Consider the following 12,225-nt stretch of genomic DNA (forward strand, 5'->3'; position numbering starts at 1 on the left):
TGCCTGCCTTACTGGTGACGTTTCACTTCGTTCCACCAACCAGATGCAGTCACTGGTGACGGTGGACCAATCAAACAGAGCCAGGTGGTCACATGACCTGACTTAAACAAGTGTAAAAACTTATTGGGGTGTTACCATTTAGTGGTCAATTGTACGGAATGTGTACTGTACTGTGCAATCTACTAATAAAAGTTTCAATCAATCAATCAAAAGTGTGAAGGAAAAAAGATACTTTTTTATTTCAACCGTACATCCCGTCAAAAGCCTAAAGACTGACCGCACATGAGGACGTTCCTGTCTTCACAATAAAAGTGCCGCTCCATCGCGCCTGCGCTTTCAAAACAAGAGTCTCCGAAAGCCAGCGCAAACAAGCTAGCAAGCTACGGAGTTTGACGCCAATATATTTCTTGTAAAGTGTATAAAAACGAATATGGAAGCTGGACAAATAAAATGCCAAAAACCCGCCACTTTCATGTGGTATTAGACAGAAAGGAGGAACTTTTCTTCTCCATTTGAAAACGTGGACGTTATCATCACGACTGTCTGATTACAATCAATGCAAGTCATCAGAATCAGGTAATACACCAACTTATATTCTTGTCTTCATTAAAGAAAGGAATATATGTTAAACATGCATGTATATTCATTAAAACACCTTTAATATGTAAACAAAAACAGCTAAATAAATACATATAAATTATATAATGTATATATCAATGTATATGTATGTATGTATGTGTATATATATATATATATATATATATATATATATATGAGTGTGTATGTTACTCATCAGTTACTCAGTAGTTTTTTCACAACATACTTTTTACTTTTACTCAAGTAAATATTTGGGTGACTACTCCTTACTTTTACTTGAGTAATAAATCTCTAAAGTAACAGTACTCTTACTTGAGTACAATTTCTGGCTACTCTACCCACCTCTGCATATACACACATCCCTGTATATACATATACACACATATACTTATGCACAAATATATATACACACACATATAAATACATATACACACACAAACATACTATATACACGTATACATATAGTATATATACACGCACGCACGCACGCACGCACACACACGCACACACACTAGCAAAAAACAATTCACGTCCTGAAAATGTGCAAAACTAAAACAAACAAGTGTACATTTATTTGGGTTCCACTGTAGTGTCTGATAGGTACAGTATATTTATCCACATATCAATGCCAAATTAAAAGCCCATCATGTCTGATTCTATGCCTTTTTTCTGCTTGTATCTCCAAATGGGTAAAAATAGACTTGGGTACATTTTACCAGCTTTTTTTTTAGGATTTCTATACTATTTATGGAGTCACAGGTAGCTGGAGCCTATCCCAGCTACCCGGAAAACCAAAATGAGGATCACAGAGTACATCAAAAGACCCAAAAAACTACAAACTACATGGCATGTAGTTTCAATCTGGTTCTAATCATTCTTGCACATTTTCGGGATGCTGAGAAGTTTGATGCACACTGACTTGAGTTGAGCAGGACTTTCACCTTTCAATGTGCTGTTTGAAAATGAGGCCTGAAAGTCAGAGGCCACGACCTTCACTGTCATGTTAGGGAACAACGCATCTGTCAAAATACAGATAGCGCTTTTCATGGTAAAACAATCTGACAGCTGTTGCCTGTGGTGGGGCTGGATAGGAAAATGTTACCAAGCTATGCACTTTACTCCATAATAATGAAGCCTGAATAAATATTGTAAATGCAGTAGGGATGCACAATTCTTTTTTCAAGCCGATATTAATAACCGATAACTTCCTGTTTCTCAAGACCAATACAGAGAACTTATTTATAACTATGCAAAGTTAAGTGTAGTTTGTGCACACCTGGGGGTAAGAAAGACTCCAAAAAGATGTATGCATTTAACAAACTACCTACAGATGTGTCCTGACAAAAGCCAGTATCTTTAACAATGGTAAAGGGCTGCTCCCTTTCCCTGATGACTTTATAAATTGTTTTAGCTCTCCAGTTGTCTTTGGCAAACTTTTTGCACTTTTCAAACACTGTGACGAAGGAAGGAAGAAATAGGAACCAGCCTTTCTTTGCGGCGAGCTTTGGGTCACCTTCAGCAGCGCAGGTGTCTTCGTAGCGTCGTTAAAAAAAACACAGTCATAGTGATGCTGGTGTTTCAAGTGGCTGATCAGGTTTGATGTGTTGAAGCGTGATGTTTTTTTTCCCCTGCCTTGAGGAATGTTTGCAGAAAACTCGGTGCAATTAAAATGCGGAAAGTCTTCCTCTGAAACCGTTAAGAAGTCCCACACGATCAATGATATGTTTGTTTTCAGTAAGTTCAGGGGAAGCTTACGACAAGCTTTTTACAGCACTTGATCTACTCGCCCAAACTAACCTACAGCACAGTACGGGTAATCTCACCTCATTTTCAGATTTATCGGTAAAAGGCCATCATCTTTTATATAAGCATGACAATTATCTGTCCAATATTTGTTGTTTAATATTAGACTGGTTCTATAAATTAATAAAATGATTATTTGGTTATACATTTTCTACCATAACAATGTAAGCATACAATGATTTAATTATTAACATATACAGTATTCCACCATATAAACTGCACCCACTAAATTTTAGAAGAAAAAAATATGCCATCCATCCATCCATCTTCTTCCGCTTATCCGAGGTCGGGTCGCGGGGGCAGCAGCCTAAGCAGGGAAGCCCAGACTTCCCTCTCCCCAGCCACTTCGTCCAGCTCCTCCCGGGGGATCCCGAGGCGTTCCCAGGCCAGCCGGGAGACATAGTCTTCCCAACGTGTCCTGGGTCTTCCTCGTGGCCTCCTACCGGTCGGACATGCCCTAAACACCTCCTTAGGGAGGCGCTCGGGTGGCATCCTGACCAGATGCCCGAACCACCTCATCTGGCTCCTCTCGATGCGGAGGAGCAGCGGCTTTACTTTGAGCTCCCCCCGGATGACAGAGCTTCTCACCCTATCTCTAAGGGAGAGCCCCGCCACCCGGCGGAGGAAACTCATTTCGGCCGCTTGTACCCGTGATCTTGTCCTTTCGGTCATAACCCAAAGCTCATGACCATAGGTGAGGATGGGAACGTAGATCGACCGGTAAATCGAGAGCTTTGCCTTCCGGCTCAGCTCCTTCTTCACCACAACGGATCGATACAGCGTCCGCATTACTGAAGACGCCGCACCGATCCGCCTGTCGATCTCACGATCCACTCTTCCCTCACTCGTGAACAAGACTCCGAGGTACTTGAACTCCTCCACTTGGGGCAAGATCTCCTCCCCAACCCGGAGATGGCACTCCACCCTTTTCCGGGCGAGAACCATGGACTCGGACTTGGAGGTGCTGATTCTCATCCCAGTCGCTTCACACTCAGCTGCGAACCGATCCAGTGAGAGCTGAAGATCCTGGCCAGATGAAGCCATCAGGACCACATCATCTGCAAAAAGCAGAGACCTAATCCTGCAGCCACCAAACTGGATCCCCTCAACGCCTTGACTGCGCCTAGAAATTCTGTCCATAAAAGTTATGAACAGAATCGGTGACAAAGGGCAGCCTTGGCGGAGTCCAACCCTCACCGGAAACGTGTCCGACTTACTGCCGGCAATGCGGACCAAGCTCTGACACTGATCATACAGGGAGCGGACCGCCACAATCAGACAGTCCGAAACCCCATACTCTCTGAGCACTCCCCACAGGACTTCCCGAGGGACACGGTCGAATGCCTTCTCCAAGTCCACAAAGCACATGTAGACTGGTTGGGCAAACTCCCATGCACCCTCAAGGACCCTTGAGGGTGCATGGGAGTTTGCCCAGAAAAAAATATGTTTCCATAAATTCATCACACATTGCCGATACATACCCGTACGTTGTGAAATGAGTTATTTACACAGAAAGATGATGTCAATGTCTATTTATATACCTTAACTGTTTCCGTGCCTTAACTGTGCCTGTAACACGGCAGTACGGCTGATAAAAAAAATCAAATAAATAAAAGTTATCGTCATTGACCCACTAGCCGTGGAAACTAGCTCTCCAATCAGCTAAACAGACTCAATAGCACCACAGTGACGTTTTGGTGAATTTATTCAACTGAAACTTTACAAAAAGTATGCCATTCTAAGTTAATAATACTAACACAGACACTCATAAACAAGTTAGCATATTAGCTAATGCTAACAATGCAATCTTGATTACATTACGGGACGGCGTGGCGCAGTGGAAGAGTGGCCGTGCGCGACCCGAGGGTCCCTGGTTCAATCCCCACCTAGTACCAACCTGTGGGAACTGAGGAGACCAATTTTTGAAGCTTTTCAAATGAAATTCTTTCCCATTCTTGCTTGATGTACAGCTTAAGTTGTTCAACAGTCCGGGGTCTCCATTGTCGTATTTGACGCTTTATAATGCGCCACAAATGTTCAATGGGAGACAGGTCTGGATTACAGGCAGGCCAGTCTAGTACCCGCACTCTTTTACTATGAAGCCACGTTGATGTAACACGTGCAGAATGTGGCTTGGCATTGTGTTGCTGAAATAAGTCCATGAAAAAGACGTTGCTTGGATAGCAACATATGTTGCTCCAAAACCTGTATGTACCTTTCAGCATTAATGGCGCCTTCACAGATGTGTAAGTTACCCATGTCTTGGCCACTAATACACCCCCATACCATCACAGATGCTGGCTTTTAAACTTTGCGCCTATAACAATCCGGATGGTTCTTTTCCTCTTTGGTACGGAGGACACAACGTCCACAGTTTCCAAAAAAACAAATTGGTGACCCTCGCCCCATCCTTGCTTGTGAATGACTGAGCATTTCATGGAAGCTGCTTTTATACCCGATCATGGTTCACCTGTGGGATGAGTTTGATGAGCATTCCTGAACTTTCTCAGTCTTTGTTGCCACGTGTGCCAGCTTTTTTTGAAACATGTTGCAGGCATCAAATTCCAAATGAGCTAATATTTGCACGAAATAACAACATTTACCAGTTCAAACATGAAATATCTTGTCTTTGCAGTCTATTCAATTGAATATAGGTTGAAAAGGATTTGCAAATCATTGTATTCTGTTTTTATTTACAATTTACACAACGTGCCAACTTCACTGGTTTTGGGTTTTGTACATTCCCGGTGTCTATGAGTTGATACCAGTTTTCAGTACTTTAGCATGTGTTAATAAATATAAAAATGTTTTGTTAATATAATCCAATTTTTTATTGCAACATTTAAACATAAACTAAGTATGATAACGGCTGTTCAGTTGTTTTATCGTGTCAATTATCACATTGCTGAGCTGTCATTTTCAAGGATGACATTAAGTTGCAAGCCCAAGACGTTAGATAACAGTAGTGTATAGTTCATGGTGTGTTGGCTGGTCAATTCAGTCTTTGCTGAATCTAGTGTTTTGTTGCGCCCTAAAATGTGTTAATACTGTAAGTATTCAACTCATTAAGCATCAGCTGTTTGATTGTAACGTGCATTTTAGTTGTTGTTTTTTTTAACAAATGTGGAGGTGTTGAAATCGCCATGTAAAACTGCTAACTAATGCTAATCAGTAGCATGTCAATTTATATTAGCATTATGGTAGTGCATTTTTTGGAAAAGTGGAGCCTTACTTGACTTATATTGGAGCATTTTTGAGTCAATTTCTTTGCTGGCTTGGAAAACTACAACATTACCTAGAGCAGGGGTGTCAAACGTACGGCCCGCAAGCCGGATCCGGCCCGCGGGATGAGTTTGCTAAGTGTAAAAATGAACCTGAAATTGTTGAATGAAAGAAACAGCTGTTGTAAATGTGTCCACTGTATGTCACAATAGCAAGTATTTGTATCTTTGTAGATGATGCTACATATGTACAAAATAAAACATGACGTTAGTAGAACAGTCAAGGAAAATGATCAAGCTACCTAATTAACATACTGTAATTTGATTTTGATTTTTTTTTTATCTTGATAGTTTGAAAATTTACATGGTGTCATGTCCGTTGTGTCCTGAGCAAGACACTTCACCCTTGCTCCTGATGGCTGCTGGTTAGCGCCTTGCATGGCAGCTCCCGCCATCAGTGTGTGAATGTGTGTGTGAATGGGTGAATGTGGAAGTAGTGTCAAAGCGCTTTGAGTACCTTGAAGGTAGAAAAGCGCTATACAAGTACAACCCATTTATCATTTATTTATCATTACGACAGCACGTACAAACATGCATGAAAACACTCCTACAGACAACACACACGGCACGGTTTAGTCAGTAAAAATCGTTTTAGATATAATATAAAACTTACAAACAATGCTTGGAGTGTTGAATGAAGAATCTATACGACTAGAACGACTAAAGACTGAACACTTCTGGTTGAAAGTGCTAAACAGAAGAAAATACTATGGACGTTCATATTGCAGCCGCTGCAGTAAGCAAACTTTTCCAAACTACACACCACCTCAGGGTGAAAATTGTTTGCAAAGAAAAATCCATGAATTGGTCACACCGTTTCATAAGCCACAGGGTTCAATGTAAAGGAAAAAATAGCAGTTTATAGTCAGTAACGTACGGTACTCAGCTTCCTACAATTCCCATTGTTTCATGAATTAACTTGTGGAGACTCGCCAGAGAATAAGATGATGCAGCAAGAGGGATCGCAATGACAACTCAGCGACCTTGCTGCAATATTAGTCAGTATTTAGAACCGTTTAAATCACCGGTGTCAAACTCAGGGTCTGGCGAGATCTGGCCCGTGTTGATAAAGCACTTGATCTTTTTTGCTAAATGTATTTGTTCTTTCCATTTTTGACTGTAAAAAACTGTACTGGATGCAATTGCATATATTCTAAACTTGAATGTTATCTTATCATGTAACAAACGATCCCAAGCATTTTATTGTTATCGAAATTCCCTAAATATATGTTTGTGAACTTTACTTAGAATTTGAGTGCAATGTGTGAGTAAAAATATAATCAATGCATAGGCAATTGTGTAATAATGTCATGAGGCAATTATACGATTATATTCATATTAGGGTTGTCCCGATACCAATGTTTTGGTACCGGTTCCGGTACCAATATGCATTTCGATACTTTTTGATACTTTTCTAAAAAAAAAAAAAAGGGGTAAACCACAAAAAATTGCAATATTGGCTTTATTTGAACAAAAAATCTAACGGTACATTAAACATATGTTTCATATTGCAATCGAAGAACAATTTTGGCCTTAAACAAAATAGTGAAGATACTAGAAGATACTATAAAACGGCCTTCTTTCATCTCCGTAATATCGCTAAAATTCGTTCTATTTTATCCACTAGCGACGCTGAGATCATTATTCATGCGTTCGTTACGTCTCGTCTCGACTACTGTAACGTATTATTTTCGGGTCTCCCTATGTCTAGCATTAAAAGATTACAGTTGGTACAAAATGCGGCTGCTAGACTTTTGACAAGAACAAGAAAGTTTGATCATATTACGCCTATACTGGCTCACCTGCACTGGCTTCCTGTGCACTTAAGATGTGACTTTAAGGTTTTACTACTTACGTATAAAATACTACACGGTCTAGCTCCGTCCTATCTTGTCGATTGCATTGTACCATATGTCCCGGCAAGAAATCTGCGTTCAAAGAACTCCGGCTTATTAGTGATTCCCAGAGCCCAAAAAAAGTCTGCGGGCTATAGAGCGTTTTCTATTGGGGCTCCAGTACTATGGAATGCCCTCCCGGTAACAATTAGAGATGCTACCTCAGTAGAAGCATTTAAGTCCCATCTTAAAACTCATTTGTATACTCTAGCCTTTAAATAGCCCCCCTGTTAGACCAGTTGATCTGCCGTTTCTTTTCTTTTCTCCTCTGCTCCCCTTTTGCTTTCGGTCTCCCCTAGAGGGGGGGGGTTACCCACATATGCGGTCCTCTCCAAGGTTTCTCATAGTCATTCACATCGACGTCCCACTGGGGTGAGTTTTTCCTTGCCCGTATGTGGGCTTTGTACCGAGGATGTCGTTGTGGCTTGTGCAGCCCTTTGAGACACTTGTGATTTAGGGCTATATAAATAAAGATTGATTGATTGATTGATTGATTGACTAGACAACTTGTCTTTTAGTAGTAAGTAAGCAAACAAAGGCTCCCAATTTGTCTGCCGACGACATATAGTGTCATTTCTAATTCTATTAATTTGTCAAAATTATAAAGGACAAGCTGTAAAAACTGATCATTAATCCCCTTTTTTCATTTACTGTTAATATCTGCTTATTTTCTGTTTTAACAAGTTCAATCTACACTTCTGTTCAAATGTATTAATCACTTATTCTTCTCTTCTTTGATACTTTACATTAGTTTCGGATGATACCACAAATTTAGGTAACGATCCGATACCAAGTAGTTACAGGATCATACGTTGGTCAAATTCAAAGTCCTCATGTGTCCAGGACATATTTACTGAGTTTATAAACATTATCTGAATTTAAAAAAACTGAAAAAAGATTTTGTGACGATAAAAAATATCGATGTAATCATAGTAGTATCAACTAGGTACGCTATTGTACTTGGTATCATTACAGTGGATGTCAGGTGTAGATCCACCTATGGCATTTGTTTACATTCAGGCACGCTAGCTTTAGTTAGCGGTGACACCAGTGAGCTATTGTATTCTCCTACGGTGTGTAGTGAAGCATGTTTAGCTATTCCTTGTCCTGCAGGGATGATACTTGTAAGAAACTTGCTTTATTTGTCGCCATGGAGGCGAGGATTAGTGCTTTAGAAGTAGCTACAACACTGACTGACCGATTGCGGATGGATGTTCGCCATGTCTCAAAGCAGCTCTTCCTGAGGGTGTTTCAGTGTTATAACTTCACCTTTGTCGTCAGTTTTTAAGTCAAAATGCGTCCGTTCTCCCTTTTCTGTCTACACACTGAGTCTGCTTGTAAGTACTCTGTGATTGTGCGCTGCCGAACATGCTCCTCTGCTCGTAAACCAGCAATGTCATGACGGGACGGCCCGCCGTCATGCCCGTTAAGAAAAATTGAGAACCCATCCATCCATTTTCTACCGCTTGTCACTTACGGGGTCGTAGGGGGTGCTGGAGCCTATCTCAGCTGCATTTGGGCGGAAGGCGGGGTACACCCTGGACAAGTCGCCACCTCATCACAGGGCCAACACAGATAGACAGAACCGGTACTTTTCAAACAGAGTATAATACCGTTTTTGATTCATTAGTACAACCCTAATTCATCCACGGCCCTCTCAACAGCAGCCATTACTGCCATGTAGCCCTTGAAAAAACAGGGTTTGACTACTGTGATCTTAATTGTTTAAAAAAAAAAAAAAAAAACTACTCGCAACTTGATATGACCTAGGACAGGGGTCGGCAACCTTTACCAGTCAAAGAGCCATTTTGACCAGTTTCACAAATTATAGACAACAATGGGAGCCGCCAAATTTTTTGGAAATTCTAAATGATGTAACACTGCATAAAAATGTTTTTCTTTGCTTTGTGCTATGTTTAAACCAGTGGTCTCAGACACGCTGCCCACACCTTTATAAGGAATTTGGAAGCTGGTGCGGCACGCGGGTTTGAAATGAATGGCGCTTGTCAGCGTCATGCGTGCCGTGATGGTACAGCATATAGCGCCCGCTACAATCAGCGTGCCTGATCAGCCGCACGTTGTACGGGGCTTCCGCTTGCTCACGTAGGTGACAGCAATGCATACTTGCTCAACAACCACACAGGTCACACTGACGGTGGCGGTATAAAAAAAACTTGAACACTCTTACTAATAATGCGCCACACTGTGAACCCACACCAAACAAGAATGACAAACACATTTCGGGAGAACATCTGCACCGTAACACAACAGGACAAATACCCAGAATCCCATGCAGCCCTAACTCTTCCAGGCTACATTATACACACCCCCGCCCACCTCAACCGACGCACAGAGAGGGGGGTTGATGTGTGAGGGAGCAGGGTTGGGGTGGGGGTGGGGTTTGGTGGTAGCGGGGGTGTATAATGTAGCCCGGAAGAATCAGGGCTGCATGGGATTCTGGGTGTTTGTTCTGTTGTGTTTATGTTGTGTTAAGGTGCAGATGTTCTTCCAAAATGTGTTTGTCATTCTTGTTTGGTTTTGGTTCAAAGTGTGGCGCATTATTAGTAAGAGTGTTAAAGTTGTTTTATATGGTCACCGTCAGTGTAACCTGTGTGGCTGTTGACCAAGTATGCCTTGCTGTCACGTACGTGTGCAAGCAGCAGATGTATATTGTAAAACAAGTGTTGGGTTGGCACGCTATTAATACAGATTGTAGAGGTCGCCAAATGTTGTACCATCATGGCACGCCCTTATTATAGCTGTAAGGGTGAAAATCGGTGACTATTAATCCCGGGAGTTTTCTGCGAGAGGCACTGAAATCCGGAAGTCTCACGGGAAAATTGGGGGGTTCAGCAAGTTAGCTGCTGAGCCGCATCAGAGTGATCAAAGAGCCGCGGGTTGCCGACCCCTGACCTAGGAGCATGTCACTGCATCCTGGCGTCACACCACACGCTCACAGAGCACAACGTGACAGTAACCTGCGTGTGGGTTTGCTATTCCCTCACCTAGTAGAGCAGAATGTGCAAATATAGCATATTGACAGATTTGTAGCAGATACATAATTAGGGAAATAATAATGGTCATAAACTGTACATGTTAAGGGAAGTAAGAGACTTCAGCTTTTCTATGCCAGGTAGACTTGACAAATCCTTCCACCTTGAGTACCATCCCAGTTGTGTTGTGTCAACATTTCTTAGGTTTTTGTGCCTTTCCGACACGCGCGCACACACACAAAGCAGCACTTGTCAAATGTGAGTGTGGAGCACTGAGGCCCTTCTGTCTTCACCTCAGTTGAGCTCAGTGGGGGTGGAATGACTGTAACCCTGGGAGAAATGTGTTGTACAAGAGATTCTTTTTTGCACACTTGCACACACCCTCCCCATGCCCAATTCACAACGTTTGCAGATATTTATTTATTTTTAAGGTGACGTTGTAAACAGATCTGATGTCAGCCAAAACATGGACTCAACTAATGTATATTGTATTCCTTAGTGGCACCTCCATTTTCAGACAGAGGTTATTTTAGAATTGGGAGTCTTAAGACACGAGACAGATTCCTGCCAGGGAATCCTTTGATATTATTTATTGTATGTGCGTGGTTTATTTGTGCATAGAATGCGCATGCATAACGGGGATTTCTGTAGCTACCTGGGCATCTCTGGTGAATTCCATGTCCAAGAGGATGAAGGCAGTGCCACTGAATATTCACACCTTGGGTACACTGTGAGGTGTTCCCACTTATTATATTATTATTATATATATATATATATATATTATATTCATTGTGTTTATCTTCAGAATAGCAGTACATTTATATTGCTACAGAAGCTGTACACAGACTACTTTTATTTAAATGTAGTTTTTACAGTATTGCCCTTTGAAAAGATACAGGTAAAAGCCAGTAAATTAGAATATTTTGAAAAACTTGATTTATTTCAGTAATTGCATTCAAAAGGTGTAACTTGTACATTATATTTATTCATTGCACACAGACTGATGCATTCAAATGTTTATTTCATTTAATTGGGGTGCCATGTCATCTGCTGGTGTCGGTCCACTCTGTTTCCTGAGATCCAGGGTCAACGCAGCCGTCTACCAGCAAGTTTTAGAGCACTTCATGCTTCCTGCTGCTGACCTGCTCTATGGAGATGGAGATTTCAAGTTCCAACAGGACTTGGCGCCTGCACACAGCGCAAAATCTACCCGTGCCTGGTTTACGGACCATGGTATTTCTGTTCTAAATTGGCCCGCCAACTCCCCTGACCTTAGCCCCATAGAAAATCTGTGGGGTATTGTGAAAAGGAAGATGCAGAATGCCAGACCCAAAAACGCAGAAGAGTTGAAGGCCACTATCAGAGCAACCTGGGCTCTCATAACACCTGAGCAGTGCCAGAAACTCATCGACTCCATGCCACGCCGCATTAACGCAGTAATTGAGGCAAAAGGAGCTCCAACCAAGTATTGAGTATTGTACATGCTCATATTTTTCATTTTCATACTTTTCAGTTGGCCAACATTTCTAAAAATCCCTTTTTTGTATTAGCCTTAAGTAATATTCTAATTTTGTGACACACGGAATTTTGGATTTTCATTTGTTGCCACTTCAAATCATCAAAATTAAATGAAATAAACATTTGAATGCATCAGTC

General features: G+C 41.5%; 1 protein-coding gene and 1 long non-coding RNA gene across 3 annotated transcripts in view; one reads left to right on the plus strand and one right to left on the minus strand.

Annotated features, from left to right (window-relative positions):
- LOC133616050 (uncharacterized) overlaps positions 1 to 12,225 on the plus strand; it is a 77,032-nt gene that overhangs the window by 27,635 nt on the left and 37,172 nt on the right. The window lies entirely within an intron of this gene.
- samd4a (sterile alpha motif domain containing 4A) overlaps positions 1 to 12,225 on the minus strand; it is a 196,060-nt gene that overhangs the window by 3,973 nt on the left and 179,862 nt on the right. The gene's annotated exons all lie outside the window — the stretch shown is intronic.

The sequence above is a fragment of the Nerophis lumbriciformis genome, linkage group LG15, assembly GCF_033978685.3.
Source record: "Nerophis lumbriciformis linkage group LG15, RoL_Nlum_v2.1, whole genome shotgun sequence".
Lineage (NCBI taxonomy): Eukaryota > Metazoa > Chordata > Actinopteri > Syngnathiformes > Syngnathidae > Nerophis > Nerophis lumbriciformis.